At 45.9% G+C, this 15,500-nt stretch overlaps 1 long non-coding RNA gene across 1 annotated transcript; it reads left to right on the top strand.

The window, feature by feature from the left end:
• The first annotated feature begins 12,542 nt into the window (after window positions 1-12,542).
• Window positions 12,543-14,453, top strand: LOC123280171 (uncharacterized). Its single transcript, XR_006518837.2, has 3 exons — window positions 12,543-12,725; window positions 12,953-13,050; window positions 14,143-14,453. It is a non-coding gene; the product is annotated as an uncharacterized lncRNA (long non-coding RNA).
• Window positions 14,454-15,500: the final 1,047 nt, after the last annotated feature.

Genomic DNA, 15,500 nt, shown 5'->3' with positions numbered 1-15,500 from the left:
GGTATATAAATATACATATTAAAATAGTATATATCAATATTATAGTATATAAATATAATATTTGAGCGATGTTTTCAAGCATGGGCTTTTATGAACGAAATGCTTTCTTCCAGTGAAGTGAAAATATCAAGGCTGCCGGGTACAGTAGCTAGAGCAGCAGGGCTTCTGGAAAATGATGGGGCCGGGGTTCCAAATTCTGGCTCCTCCTCTCAGCAGAGCTGTGTGACCAGCCTGGGGGATGCCTGCAACCTTGGTGAGGCAGGCTTCCTTTTCTGTAAAGAGGAGATAAAGGGTAACACCCCTCTTGTGGAGCTGGTGTGAGGATTAAATTGGATTAACATATAATGTCTTCATTACTTAAAGTTAATTCCACTTTCTTCCCTTGGGGATGCAAAGGAATATCTGACCCAGTTAATCCACGAGCCCAAAGAATGGCTGTGGGGTTGAGGAAGATTACACAGGAGGATGGCTGTGACGTTCAGTCTCCCTTGACGATGGCAAGGGAGCGGTGAAGGGCATTCCACGGGGGAAGGGCCTGGGCAAAGGCTGGGAAGGCAGACCAGGTCAGTTCAGAGCTGCTGGTACCCTGGATGTGCTGTGGGTGATGAAGAAGGCATGTGAAATCCAACCAAATTGTCTTCTGAGCTCCACACTTTGGACTTTAGGCTTACACTTGGGTTTGAAGAAACTTTGGGATTTGTTTCCAACATTCACAGTTGGGACCTAGACAATGGATTTCCTGGCTTCTCTGGAAAAACAGGCAGATACGGCCGTGCTGGTCCCACATGCCCCTCTACAGAACGCAGACATTTAGTACGCTGCTCCTTCTGTGCTGCTCTCACCTGGAGCTGCCCTGACTTGCACTTTGTCCCCTGCCTGTGTGGGTACCATGGGTTGTCAGCAGTTTTTAATTAGAAAAGCGACAAGATTTGGCGTGACTTTTTAATGATACCTGGTGGCTTTTAAGTGCAATTGACTCAGAAGCACGTCCGACTCAGGGCTGGCACCCAGGAAATGGGCACTGGGCATACACGGGGATTAGGGGTCGTTGGGAGGGTGCTAAGTGGTTAGCAACCTAGGTCACTCGTTCAGCTTCTTTTTGCACGGTAAATTAATCACATTCATTTAACCTCTCTATTCCACATTTCCCTTGCACATCTCCGATACTTGCAGAGTTGGATTGATGACCATGGCACCTGGGACCATCATCCTGTTTAATTTTTTGAGACCTTAGCTGTCCTCAGGTTGATCCCTAAGGTCCCTTGCTCTCCAAAATTCATCAGGACCTGAGTTCATCTGGGGGACCTCTTCCTCATCCTTATTTCTCTGCCCCTCGTTCTACTTCTCCAGAGCTGTCCCACAGAAACAGAATGGGAGCCACACACGGGATTCTAAAACTCCCGGTAGCTACACTGGAAAAGTAAAAAGAATAAAAATACATTTATGTAACTTAGTATAGCCAAAATATTACTTAAACATGTAATCAATACTGAAAGACATTAATGAGATATTTTACATTCTTTTTCCGCACTCACTCTTCCAAATCCAGCATCTGTTCCACTCTTCCAGAACACCTGAATTCAGATGTCAAATTGAATTTATTGTGGGAATACTCGATCTATATTTAGATTTTATAAAATTCACAATTGAAAAAGTAAATTCACACCATTGAGTTGTTCCAAGCATATTTAAAATTCTCCAATAACTTTATTGAGTATCATTTTTATCTTAAAATTAAGTAAAGTTTAAAATCCAGCCACATTTCAAGTGCTCAGTGGCCACGTGTGGCTGGCGGCTACTGCATGACAACTCTGGAGGAGAGCATGTTTAGCTTCTGGTTGTTGGTTCTCAGCTCCAGCTGCTCATCAGAACCCAGAATCCACAGAAATGCCTCGTGAAAGTGCAGCCCCTCGGCCCTCAACCTGCCACCTCACTCCGAGACTGGGGAAGGACTGTGGTTCCATTGGGCAGCCTCTGATCACACTCAGAGTGTGACAGTGGCCGGGGCTCTAACCATCCCCAACCTTCCCCTCTAATGCTGGAGGTGGCTCCAAGGAGGAGATAACTCGACCTCACCACCTCTGGTATAACTTCACAAGCTCCTGCTCCAGCCACCGCTGCTTGCCTCTGAAGGCTTCATTTTCCCAGAGGGACCAGACCTGTGACCCCATGACCTTTGGGTCTTAGTTCCTGGCAAGCAGGTTATGCCCTAATTCATTTTTTTTTTTTTAAGATTTTATTTTTTCCTTTTTCTCCCCAAAGCCCCCCGTACATAGTTGTATATTCTTCGTTGTGGGTCCTTCTAGTTGTGGCATGGGGGACGCTGCCTCAGCGTGGTCTGATGAGCAGTGCCATGTCCGCGCCCAGGATTCGAACCAACGAAACACTGGGCCACCTGCAGCGGAGCGCGCGAACTTAACCACTCGGCCACGGGGCCAGCCCCAGCCTAATTCATTTTAAATTCATTTTTATTGTCTTCCACAGACAACATGCATGAGTTTATATGCACAAAAGTGTATATAAAATATCTGTATTATTTAAACATTAATAACAAACTCCCAGGTTCCCACCAGCAGGTTAAGCGTTGAATATTGCTTGTTCGTCGGAAGGCCCTAGTGCTCTCCCATGACGGTGGGTCCTCCCTGGGAGGAGTCTGCTGTCCTGAAGTCTGTTGGCCCTCCCCACCTTTTCTTCAAGTTTCTATATATGTCTCCCTAAACCATGGGCTGTTTATATAAAAAGCACTTTGCTGTGTTGACAGGCTCCTTGTGTGCAGTGTCGTTTTGGCAACTCATGGACACTGATGCACACAGTTGTCATTTATTTGTTTTCCCTGCTGGATGGCATCCCGTTGGGTGAGCATATCACCCTTTATCCTGCCTCCTCCTGGTGGCATCCACTTGATGCCAGCGTGCTGCTGTTCCGACGGTGCTGCTGTGGGTGTTCCTGTGTGTGGACAGAAGCTCCTTTTGGGTGAATTCCTCAGAATGGCATTGCTGGGCGAGGGGCCAGCAAATACTCAACTAATTTGATGCCAAGAGTAGCTGTACCGGTTCATCCTCTGCAGGAGCGGGTGAGAACTGATTGACTCTTCAAGCGTTGTGGTTTGACAGGGCTCAGGGTGACAAGGGGACCTCTGGAGTGAAGGCTGGCCTGCCTGCTAGCCACCCAGGCCAGGCTTTGCCAGGGGTGGGCCTTAGTGGGGTCATGGGATTCCAGGCCTGACCTGGGACTGCAGGCCTGGGAACTGGGATCTGATTTTTCCTCACATGCCTACCGTGAGCCGGCCCTTTCCTGAGCTCTCGGACTGACTGAACCCTGGAGACTCAAGCGAGGCACTCCTCCCAGGGATGGGTAGTCCGAGGGCTCCAGGTGACCTGGAAGCAGGAGGGTGGTTGCTGGGTGGCTGCAGAGGGAGCACTCATAATATGCTCCTCACCCCCATGAATTCCGTCTGCCTGCCTTAAGCAGATGCAGGAAGCTTCTCCTTTGGGCAGAGGCCAAATTTTGCCTCTGACCTCCTGCCTTTCCACACTTTTGTTGACATGGTTCAAAACAGACATTTACTGAACCCCTCAGGCCCTGTGTTTGGGGTCCTTGCGTCCTCTTCTTTAATTCTCATAACCCCTCTGCACAGTGGGTACCGTGATCCTTGCTGTCAGAGGAAGAAATGGAGGCTTGGAAGGTTAAGCAGTTACCCAGGGTGTGTAGATCCGGGGGAAGAAGTAAGAGATGAGGCCAGGAGCCTCTGGCAACAGTTCCTTTGTGATTAAAAACAGCTGAGTAAAGACTTCTACTTCTGGCCGTGAGTAACTTGCATTAGACCAAACCTCTCAGCAAGAACAGACGTCAAAGATATAAAATCAAAAAACAAAACAGAAAAACAGCGTGTGAAGGCATCAGAGAGAGCAAGACAGCTAGGATTTGAGGGGCCAGGATCCTGAGTAGAAGGGAGATTCACTGAGGTGAGCCCCGGGTTCTTAAACACTCCCCTCCATCGCTGGAACCCTGCGTATGTTTCTTTCCTTCGGGGCTGGCACCCCGGGGCCAGACAGCTCAGGTTCAAATCCCAGCTCCACCACTTTGTGTCTGTGTATCTGTGTGACTTTGGGCAAGTTGCCCTTCTGTGCCTCAGTTTCCTCATCTGTAAAATACAAATACAGTCCATCCTCATTATTCATGGATCCTGTACTTGTGAATTCGCCTCCTCACTAAAATTTATTTGTATCCCCAAATCAATACTCAGGGCCGCTCATGTCCCCGTTGCACCCTTGAGGTGAGTGATGGGCTGGAGGGGGGTGGTTGTATGGCAAATCTGGACGTCTTGCATTAGTCTAGCAGCCACTGCTGTCTTACTTCAGGCCTCTTAGAAACTCTCAGATGAGGAATTTGTCTGGCACACATCTTGTGACCTGCAGATATATCCCCACAGGGGCGTGAAATGCATGCAAAGTTGTTTATTATAGCAGTATTTTTATTGTTATGGTTCATATAACGTGAAATTCACCACTTAAAAAATACCATTCAGTGGTTTTTAGTAAATTCACAAGATTGTGCAACTTTCACCACTAATTCCAGAACATTTTCATCACTTCAAAACAAAACCCTGTGCCCATTAGCAGTCACTCCCCATTCCTCCCTTCCCTGAACCCCTGGTAACCACTAATCTACTTTCTGTCTCTATAGATTTATAGCAATTTTTAAAAATTGAAAGATAGTATAAATACAGGAATGTCTCCAAGTCATAAATATACAGCTTGTTAAATTTTCAAAAACTGAACGTACTATGTAATTCAGGAAATAAATGTTACCACCCCCCCATAGCAAGCCTCCTGCTCACTCCTGGTTATTAACCCCTCCCTGCCCGAGTAACTACCATTCTGATTTCCAATAGCATGGATTAGTTTTGCCTGGTTTTCTGTTTTTTAATATTACTGTTAATAATCACTGAAATAATCTCCCCCCTTTTTTTCCCTGCTTTTTGGTGAGGAAGATTGGCCCTGAGCTAACATCTGTTGCCAATCTTCCTCTTCTTCTTTATTTCCTTTTTCTTTTTTTTTTTTTCTCCCCAAAGCCCCCGTACATAGTTGTATATCCTAGTTGTAGGTGATTCTAGTTCGTCTATGTGGGATGCCACCACAGCATGGCTTGATGAGCGGTGTGTAGGTCTGTGGTCAGGATCCAAACTAGTGAATCCCGGGCCACTGAGGGGAGCACACAAACTTAACCACTAGGTCATGGGGCCAGCCCCTGTTTTTTTACTTTATATAAACTGTATCATTAAATATAAGTATGTTTGTGTGTGGCTTCTTTCAGTCACCATTATGTTTGTGATACTCGTCCGCATTGTTATATTTATAGGCAGTTCTATTTTGCTATATAGTATCCCATTGTATGAGTATACCACAATGTATTTATCTACTGTGTTACCTATGGGTGCTTTGGCAGTTTCCAGTTTGGGGCCACGGGGTACTTCTGCTGTGAACGTTCTAGTGTAGTGCACGTCTTTTTGTGAACCCGGGCATGCATTTCTGGTGGGTATATACCCAGAATGGAATTGATGGTGTTATGAATGTTTTCAACTCTAGGAGCCACTGCCCAACAGTTTTCTAAAGTGATGGTCCCCTTTACTGGCCCATCAGCAGTATCTGAAAGCTCTGGGTGCTTCACTTCCTGGCAAACTCTTGATATCATCTGTCTCTTTCATTCTAACCAGAATGGTATCTCCCTGTGATTTTTTTAATTTGTATTTTCCTGAAGATTAACAAAGTTGTGTACTTTTTCATATGTTCATTGGCCATTTGGATATCTTTTTCTTATGAATTTGTGGGAATTCTTTATATATCCTGGAAATAAGTCCTTTTACAGATACGTGTAATGCAAATATTTTCTTTCCCTTTGTGGTTTGCCCAACACAAATCTTAATAACAAAGGCAATGGAAACAACCTCAATGTCCAACTGGAGGAGATGGGTTGAATAAATAACATAAAATAAAATACTGTGAAAATCTATATGTGCCAATACAGAACAATTTCCAAGACACAGTAGATGAAAACTGTAAGGTGCTTCAGTTGTGTATTTAAAAAATATAAGATTCTGGAAGGATACAGAAGAGACTGTCCTTCATAGTTGACTCTGGGGATGGGGGCTGCCTATGGCAAGACAGGCTTACTGCTCTGTAAACCTTTTCATGAGGTTTAAATTTTTACTTTGTACATGTTAGCTATTTTCCATCATTTAAAAAAATTTAAATAGAAAAGAAATGTGTTGATTTGATGTTAATAAAATGGAGCGGTTGGTAGTAGGACGTGGTGGCTGCTTTTGGGTTTCCCCTGCAGATCTCTAAATGAGACCACCTATGAAAGGCTGGCGGAGGAGACGCTGGACTCCTTAGCAGAGTTTCATGAAGACCTTGCAGACAAACCTTAAGTTTGAAGATGGTGATATCTCCTTTGGGGTACTTCTTTGCTTGTTTTCATTTTTCTTTTTCCTCCCTAAGACTTTTAGCTCACTAAAATAAAGAATTCCTGTTCCGTAGAGTTAAGCAGCATGCGGCTATGGGTGGGACTTCAGACTAGGGTTCGCGTCCCAGCCCTGCTCTGCCAGGCTTGTGACCTTGGGTAAGTCACTCAGCCTCTTTGAACCTCATTTTTGCTTAAAAATACAGATTCTCAAGCTTCGCTCAATACCCACGATGGTACATCAGGGAGGGACCCAGGCATGTGTTGGTTTATAGGACACGTCTCATCACACAGGCCTGGGGAACCCTGAAGTAGACTGCTAGCTCTTCAGCAGGGTAAGATATCACCCAGGAGGTGTTCAGACTACACAGACGTGGCCCCACTCCTGGAGATTCGGATGCGGAAAGTCAGGGTGCATTCCCAGGAAGGATATATTTGAAAAGCTCACCTGGGATTTTTAATGTGCACCCTAGGTCCCACTCCTGGGGATTTTGATTTAATTGGTCTGGAGTTTGGCCAAGGCAGGGCACTGGTGGTTTTAAAGTCTTTGAAATCACTCCCTAGGTGATTCTAATATGCAGCTGGAGTGAGAACCTCAGGGCAGAATGAAACTTGAGCCCCAGATCCTGGAAGCCAAGGGAAGGCTGGTCTTTGTCTGCTGGCCACCAGGTGGCAGACGTGAGCAAGGGTCCATTTTGGGTTTAGAATTCCCTATGGCCTAGGCTTAGGGAGCAGCTCTTTCTTGCCAGTGGGAGAAAATCTCCTACAGAGGTTAATCCTCTCGACAGCAATTAATCAATACCAGGAAATGTCAGGAATGTGCATTTCTGATTAAATCATGGCATTATTCAGGACAACCAGCTGTCAGGCTACAGTGATGGAAATGGTGTTGGATATTTCCGTGGGAATGCTAGATTGAGAAGGGACTCCATCAGGCAGAGCAGGAGCAAAGTCTCAGAGAAGGTGTCAAACCTGGTTGCAAGGACAGTGAGGGACTTGGCGGTAAAAACAGATGCAACAGGGTCGGAAAGGGTTGAATGCTTTCCGGGTGGATTTGTTGATTACTGCCTGCAGCAGAAATGGCAGCAGTGTGCAGGCAGGGCTGTCAAAGGTCTCATGCAGATCGTCCTCGAGGCAGAGCTGCTTGGGAACATTACACACTGGCCTCACCAACTTGTTCATCAGTGGGATGATTAGAGCTGAGGAAGTCACAGATCTCTCCCCCAGCCTCCCTACCAGCAACTGTAACTACTATAGAGAACCCATGCCTCAAGCTACACTCTGCCACACACGCAAACATTTATTACTATGCCACAAAAACAGTCACACCTCTCGTTCTTAGAGGATTAGTGAAGCCCCAGCTTGACTCACGTACTTTGCATGAATGTTTCATTAGAAGCAAATGTGCCAGGATTTTAGCAGCTGGATTCTGTCTAACTCATTGAATCAGGCAGCAAAAGCTCCCACTCAGTGGAGGGTCACAGGACCTTACCCAAATCTGACCCCTAGAGTGTCTCTCTGAAGAGTGATTCAGCTGCTGAGCTTTCGAGATTCTGTAACTCATTCCTGCAAGGGAAGAGGCACCTCAGGTTTTCTAGCCAATCCATATACCTTGAGTATCATTCTACTCACCAGGGAAAAATTATTTCTAAGAAATCATTTACTAATTAGGAAATTCTGTGGTGTATATATTCTGTAGTGCATATATATATAGAAACTAAAGGCATACAGTGGCTGCCTCTGTAGTACGGGCTTCTGATTAAGTGCTTTGAAATGCTAACTATCCACCTGGGGTGTGAATTCCTGATTAGAGTCCTTCAGGTGCTAACTTATATATTTCACATATAAGGAATATCAATTGAAAGCACATTATAGACAACAGAACACCTGTAATACTGTTACTTGAGCTTTGTTAGAGTGCAATCAGTCTTTTCCTGCCCCCAGGGTCCAGTTAGATGCGACCTCCTCTGTGAAGCCCTCCTGGATGCTACAGGCAGATACCACCGTTCCTTCCTTGTCCGGCACTCTGAGGATGACTCTGTGAAGCAGTGATCACCCTGTGTTGTAACTGTCTGTTTACACGTCAGTTCCCATGGCTCGACTGAACTCTAGCAGCTGGGACGCCATCCATCTTTGGTATCTCAACGCCTGGAACATTGCCAAGTACCTAGTAGGGCCTTAATAGACGCTGATTCACTGCACAGATGAACTGGAGCCCGCACACTTTTCCAAAACACACTTTCATGGACGCCACTCAGCATCACAGATGTTTACCGACTCACCACTGGCCAAGTAGACAAATGAAAGCAGTAATCGAGATACACCCAAGAATGACTTTGTCCTGGTTTCTCCTTGTGGAGTGGTAGATGTAAGCAGCGTCTTGACTCTTGTGTCATCCATTCAGTGGGGGGTAATGTTGGATGTGTGGGTCCAGGCTTCACCCCTCACTGGCACTGCCCATTAGAGGGGACTGCCCATTGCAGCAGAACGTGCTTCCCATCACTAGGCAACCACAGAGTCTGCTGCACTTGACCCAGCAAAATCTAACCAGAGACTGTAGAAGCACCTGCTATTTGAAGGGTTACCTCCAAGCCACCTTCCTTTTTATCCAGGTGGAGCCCTGGCCTCTTAGACGTTTTAATGAGAATTTGCTTGCTGCTATGTTCTTTATTCACTAAGCTGTTGGCATATTACTGCCATAAGGCAGAGGTTTCTTAAGCTTTTTTGGGTCAGGACCCCCTGACTGCTCTAGACACTCTCCTGAGAACAACTTCCCCACACACCTGTGAGTACAATTTCAGCTTCAGTGCAGCGGCTGTCTGCAGACCCCTGAGGACAACCTCTGGGTCCCAGGTGACCGACACTTGCTCAGAGGCAGCATTTCATTGGATATGGAGACAAAGGATCTGACTTAGCATCCTAGATTTGTGTTTTCTTTCCAAGAACCTGTAAGTGAATTATCTAACTTCTGTGCGTGGCAGGGTCTTCAGCTGTGAAGTGGATGACGTTCCTCTACTCCTCTGGGGTTATATTAGGATTAAATTTTTTTAAAAGTGCTTCACATTCATTATTCTTATTCCTTAAGGGGAAGTCAGTGTCTATTTTTGGAATGTGGGAAGCCACATATACCTGAAATCCCCGGACTCAACATGCCCTCCCATACGTGTGTATTTCTACAAATGAACTGGTGACAACAGAAATTGCTCTTTTTGCTTCCACGTGTGGACGGCTGATATTGACTGGCGGCAGTTTATAAGCCGCACCAGCTGGGGCAGGGTCTGCTCTGACTGGTTAGTGCCCACATGTCAGCAGCTGCTGAATATTTTGACTCTCTTGTCTCTCCACTTCCCCTACCGTCTCCCGCACTTGAGTCTGCCCACATTCCCAGAGTAGCCTCAGCGTGCCCCTCAAGGAATAATACTGATGAACAAAAAGCCGTCTTCGTCTGGTCTACCTGCATTACGAGCTGCTGGTGCACCAGGAAGGCAGGTAGGTTCCTTCCTCCCCTTTCCACTTTGCTTTAGAAACAGCTTCTGGCTCCGTGGGAAAAAAAAAATCTCATGACGCACCATGAACAGGAGGGGGCGTGGTTGAGTGCGGAGACTTTCTGCCCGGCGTAACCTTGCCCTGAACTTTGGCACATGTTATCGCAGTGCCTGCTCATCATCCGCTCCGTTCATTCATCCACAAATGTATTTTTGTATCCGTCCAGTATTTTCCACAAAAAAATGGATGTGCTAGACACTGCAGATGCGAGGATGAAAAGACAAATCTGCCCTCGAGGTGCTTACAGGAGTGGAGAGCAGGGGTCGGTGACCAGCACACAAGCCGACAGCTCAGACGCAGTGAGCAAGGCACAGAGACGCTGTGGGGACAGGCCCTGGTCCCAGCCAAGAGGCATCAGGGTAACCTTCCCAGAGGCACTCCAGCCGGGACCTGGAATGGAAGGAGTTGTTGGTCTCATGCTGGGAGGGGGTGGACCTCAGGGAAGGTGACAGGTGGAGGAAACAGCTTGAGACCTGCGCATCTAGAAGGATTCTCATGGTTGTTTTATTAATATGCTCTTTGTGAAAGATCGGCCTGTTCCCTGGAGTTCCTCAGAAGATTTTTTGGGTTGGAAAGCGTTGATTTTAGCCTTCTGGGATTGTATCCACTGTCCCCCTATTTAATCTCCTGTTCTAAAGTGTGATGGTGATCAGGAGGCGGTGCGGAACCCGTGAGCAACCGTCAGCCCCTCCATCCTTACACAGAAGGTGCCAGGACGGATGTTGTCCTGAGGAAACAGAGGCGATCAATGCGACTTAGAACCCGCTTCTCCAGACCCCGCCCCTTGCCCTTCCCATTGCATCATGCACCGCCCCAGTGTAGGGCGCACCCACAATGGGGCAGGTAGGGGCACAAATAGGTCAAATCAGAAACAATTATGTCTTGATTTCCTGAACCCGGTATCTCATGGAAAAATAAGCCATAAAAATGTATTGCAAGAGGAAGGAATGGGGAGCGACTGCTAATGGATATGGGATTTCTTTTTGGGGTGATGAAAATAGTCTGGAACTAGTGATGATGTCTGCACCCTTTCTGAAAACCCTTTGTGCAATACTAAAAACTACTGAATTGTACCGTTTTCAGACGTTTTTAAATACATGAGAGATACTCCTACCAAAATAGTAAAGGTAACTTTCAGGAAAATTTTTTTTTTAAAAAAAACTTATGTACACTGTGATCCTAGCCCGGCCCCCCCCCCCTTTTTTTGAGGAAGATTAGCCCCTGCGCTAACATCTGCTGCCAATCCTCCTCTTTTTGCTGAGGAAGACTGGCCCTGAACTACCATCCATGCCCATCGTCCTCTACTTTATATGTGGGACGCCTACCACAGCATGGCTTGCCAAGCGGTGCCCTGTCAGCACCCGGGATCCGAACCGGCGAACTGCAGGCCACTGAGAAGTGGAACATGCAAACTTAACCGCTGTGCCACCAGGCCCGCCCCAGATCCTAGCCCTTTTAAAACATGCATTTAAAAACTGGCAGTGATACGGGAGGGTGAACACTGAGAGTGAACACTGAGAGTGAACAATGGTTAATGGGGTTGAGAGAGTGATTCATGTTATGGAAAGAACAGTGTCTTTTGGACCCAAACAAACCTGGATTTCAGATCAGCTCTGCCAGTTACTCAATATTCCTCATTACTCTGCGTCTGTTTTCCTCATCTGTAAAACTGGGATAAGGGTTTCCACCTCTGATGGTTATGGTCATAGTGGAAACAATTTTACACAAAGCACCAAACACAGTGCCTGGCACAGAGTAGGCACTGAATAATAGTAGTTAATATTTTTATTGATGTTTTCATTGTATTTATACTATCTGCATTCCCAATGTCTCTATAATTTCTCTTCATTTCTTTTTTAATCAAAAGAAGTTATTAACAAAATAACCAAACAGTGTCCTCCCCATTCCATCCCCATCAATTATGTTATTATTGGTACTTTCTCCACCTTTTCAATAGCTATTGGTGTTTGAGAACCAAACACAAAGTGTTCCCAGGACCATTCAGCGTCCCTTGGTTGGACAGGGGCTCTAGAAGGCACAGAGAAAGGCCGCCCATATCTCTGTGGGTTATACACGGGGTGGGGAAAAGCAGCTGTTCACCAGCTCCAATAGAGGGAACTTAGCTGTATAGCTGTTTCTTTCACATCCTGCACGTTCTAAAGAGACCTCAGGCCTTGGGAGTAAAGAGTGTTTTCAATTTAAACGAGAGTTTATGGGGTAAAGATGGACAAACTGGTCCTTTGAAGAATTCAAGGCTCCTGGAGAGGAAAATAAAGCTGGTGAGGAGCATCTGAGAAGCTTGTGAGCTGCGTGGGAAGGGTCTGGAAATAAGAGCCCCAGGCTGGAGTGTCTGTCTCCTCCCACAGAGCTGAGACTGTTGCTCTTCTAAGATAAGCAAAGCAAGTGGTTTGATTACTTCTTTCTTTCTTGCCTTTTTTCGTTTTTTTGGTAATGACCTTGTCCTGCCCAATGTTTGGGCTGAGCTGGTGCTTACTCCAGTCCAGTTGGTGTCTGCATTGTTTTGTGTCCTCTAGGATGTTCTGGCTGGTAGTTGAGTGAACCAAGGCAGCCATCGGGCTATGGATCCTCCCATTTGCTGGCTGTAATACCTCAGACAGGCTGCTCAACACTCCAGCTTCTGCTTCCTCACATGGAGAAGGAATAATGATAATGCTCGCCTTGTGGACCTCAAAGGGAAGGAGGGAAAGCACTATGAGGTACAGGTATTACTGTGATTAATCATAGTCTGATTCTGAGAGCAGTCTTCTTTCTCCGTGATCTCCTAATCCTAAACATGAAATTAAAGACGTTTCTTTATCGTGTATATTGTGTACTTATGTAAATGGACAGTGTTGAGATATCACAAGATATGAAGAAATTATGACAAAGTGATAACGTTGTCTTGTTTTATTTTCCTTACGTTTTTTCCCTCCTGATCCACTAGAGTGATATTTTAACAGTTAAGCTGGGTGGAGATCTAGGAACCTACGTGGTCAACAAGCAGACCCCAAACAAGCAAATCTGGTTATCTCCACCATCCAGGTCTGTTCAGAAGTCAAATCTGTCACCGTTAAGCTTGTTTGAAACATGACATTGTAGACCATTTAAGAAGTGTCACCCTCGTGTGTTAGTGTCTACATAAGTGAACCTTTCCTGATGTTTCACAGCATCTCACGCTCAGCAGGAAAGCTTGCTCTGCTCATATAACTTCTGTCCGGTGATAATTTGGCTGCTATAAGCAACTATTGGGATATTAACAAGATATGAAACGAAAAAGTTTATAACCTTTCAGAACCCAGCCTAGACAGTTTTTCTCTCTCAAATCATTGCCCTGCCTTTAAAAAAGCCACTTTTGATGTTGTAGCATCTGAACGAGTTGCACTTTTTCTTCAAAGCAAGTTAAATTATGACCTCTGGTTTGAGCATCTCAGCTAAAGGTTAGTCGACTTCCATTTGCAGAATTGGGCTGTGGAGGCGGGAGAGCATTTTAAGCTGCTCCTCCGGAGCGTTTAATCCCTCCTGCCTTTCCCACTGATGTGCTTTCCATGTAGTGGAATAAAAGATCATGTTGGAGACCGCCTGCGCTGTATCTTGTATCTCAAGGCCTGAGAACGTACAAGGAGAGAGGGTCCCTCGTCTGTCTGTCCGTTGTTGAAGTGCATGCAAAAAAGTAAAAGGGAGACACCCACAAAAAGCTCTCAAACCAACCTTCCTGGGTCATTGACCAGCACTTCCAAAGAGGACATGTTGACCGATTTGAGAAAGGCCCAAATTTAACCAGCATGGAATTCTTGACAGCCCAGTGGTATTTGCATCAAAAAAATAATCATTATAACTCTTCCCCTGCCCCAGTGTTGACATCATTTTTGGGCAGTTAATATTATACTGTTTATCCTGCTGCGATGTATAATTATTTGTTCAAAATAAATAAAGCATTGTGCCTCCTTCACCCCAGCGTCATCTAGGAAGTATGTTAGAATTCAACAAAAACAGCTCCAGGAATCACTGTCATTTCTAGCCAGGCCCTCACTCACAGATTGTACTGAATTGCTTTTTAGACTCAGTTAGTTTACTTGAAGTTGGAAGTTTTACCCTGTGTGGGCTGGTTAACCTGTTCTCTTTGTCCTCAAACAGCTGTCCTCACCCTAACCATGGCTGTGCGTGAGGACTGTACGTTCTTATCCTTTATCTCCAGAGGAACCACTACGAGAAACTGGATGGATCAGCTCAAATCCAGCCATTGGCTTCGGGGATTGTTAGCTTTGTAAATACCGGGCAGAACATGAGAACCCACTGGGATGGCTCCACTGAAAGAATTCTTTGTTGTGTCTGGAGAATGAAAAAAAGCCTGTATCGTGTTTGGAGCCACCTACCAGCAATATGATGCTCCCCCAGGCCTATTCAGAAGCTTATACTTCTGATGATAATAAATTCTAGGAAATTCCAAGTTGTACTTTTTTTCTTTTAACCTGTAATTCATGATGGAAATCTGGAAACAGAGTGTACCAAGCAGTCATTTACTGTCGTGCATACTAAGTTCCTAAAAAAAAAATTATTTTCCACTCAAGTTTTCACATTGATCCAAAATAATCTTTCATGGGGCTTCCTGCTATTTTGGATTTTTTTAATTGACAACTTTTCAGGTCCCATGGGGACAGCAGCCTTTCCTGGCCACCTTGCCCACCCTGGGGAGGTTGTAGGATAGAATTAAGGAGAGCTCTGGGTGGACACATGGACCTCAGTGCCTGTACTGAGTGCCCCTGGGACCGTGTGGAGAGGCCTGGAGGTTTCTCAGGCTCTGCCTGGCATCCCAGCAGCAAATCGGAGTGCAAGGCTGCGGGAACCTTCTCTGGCTTTGGTCTGGATTATTAGTCCTTTATGTGTTTGGCTATTCGTGTGCTTTAAACAAAGGCCCCACTCCTTTAGGTTTGTCCCTTTTGTCTCTATTATTGGTAAGTGTTCAAACCTCAGCATTTAGTTGATACTACAGAAATCCTTGACTCTCTTCTAGCCCCAAAAGATGCTTCTCTCCAAAGTTTTCCTCCTCCCGGCAAACTCCTCCCAGTCTTGGACTTTGGAAAAGCTCTCCCTGAGCACCCAGGTAGGCTCAGGTGTCCCTCTGGGAGCGCTCAGGTTACTCTGCTCCTGCCTCCATCAGGTGTCATTGTGTACCATCACTATCTGCTGGCATGTCCGCTCCCCTCCACTAGGCCGAGAGAAGGTGGAATTGTGGGAACAAGTTGTACATCTGGAATAACAGACATGGCAAAACCCACTACACCTGGGCCCCCGCGAATACAGCATTCCCAGCGTGAGGTGCACATACCGCTGTTGTTCACCGGCTGGGCTTGAGGCAGGCGAACTAGCCCATCGATCTCAATTTCATGGATTTAAAATTGAATTAAGAAAAGTGTTCTAACAAATAATAGTATAGGTGGCTGCCACTGGCTAAGGAGAGGAGGGTATGAGGAGTAACTGCTTAGCGGGTACAG

Source organism: Equus asinus, chromosome 23 (assembly GCF_041296235.1).
Source record: "Equus asinus isolate D_3611 breed Donkey chromosome 23, EquAss-T2T_v2, whole genome shotgun sequence".
In the NCBI taxonomy this organism is placed as follows: Eukaryota; Metazoa; Chordata; class Mammalia; order Perissodactyla; family Equidae; genus Equus; species Equus asinus.
This window is presented reverse-complemented; position numbering and strand designations above follow the sequence as displayed.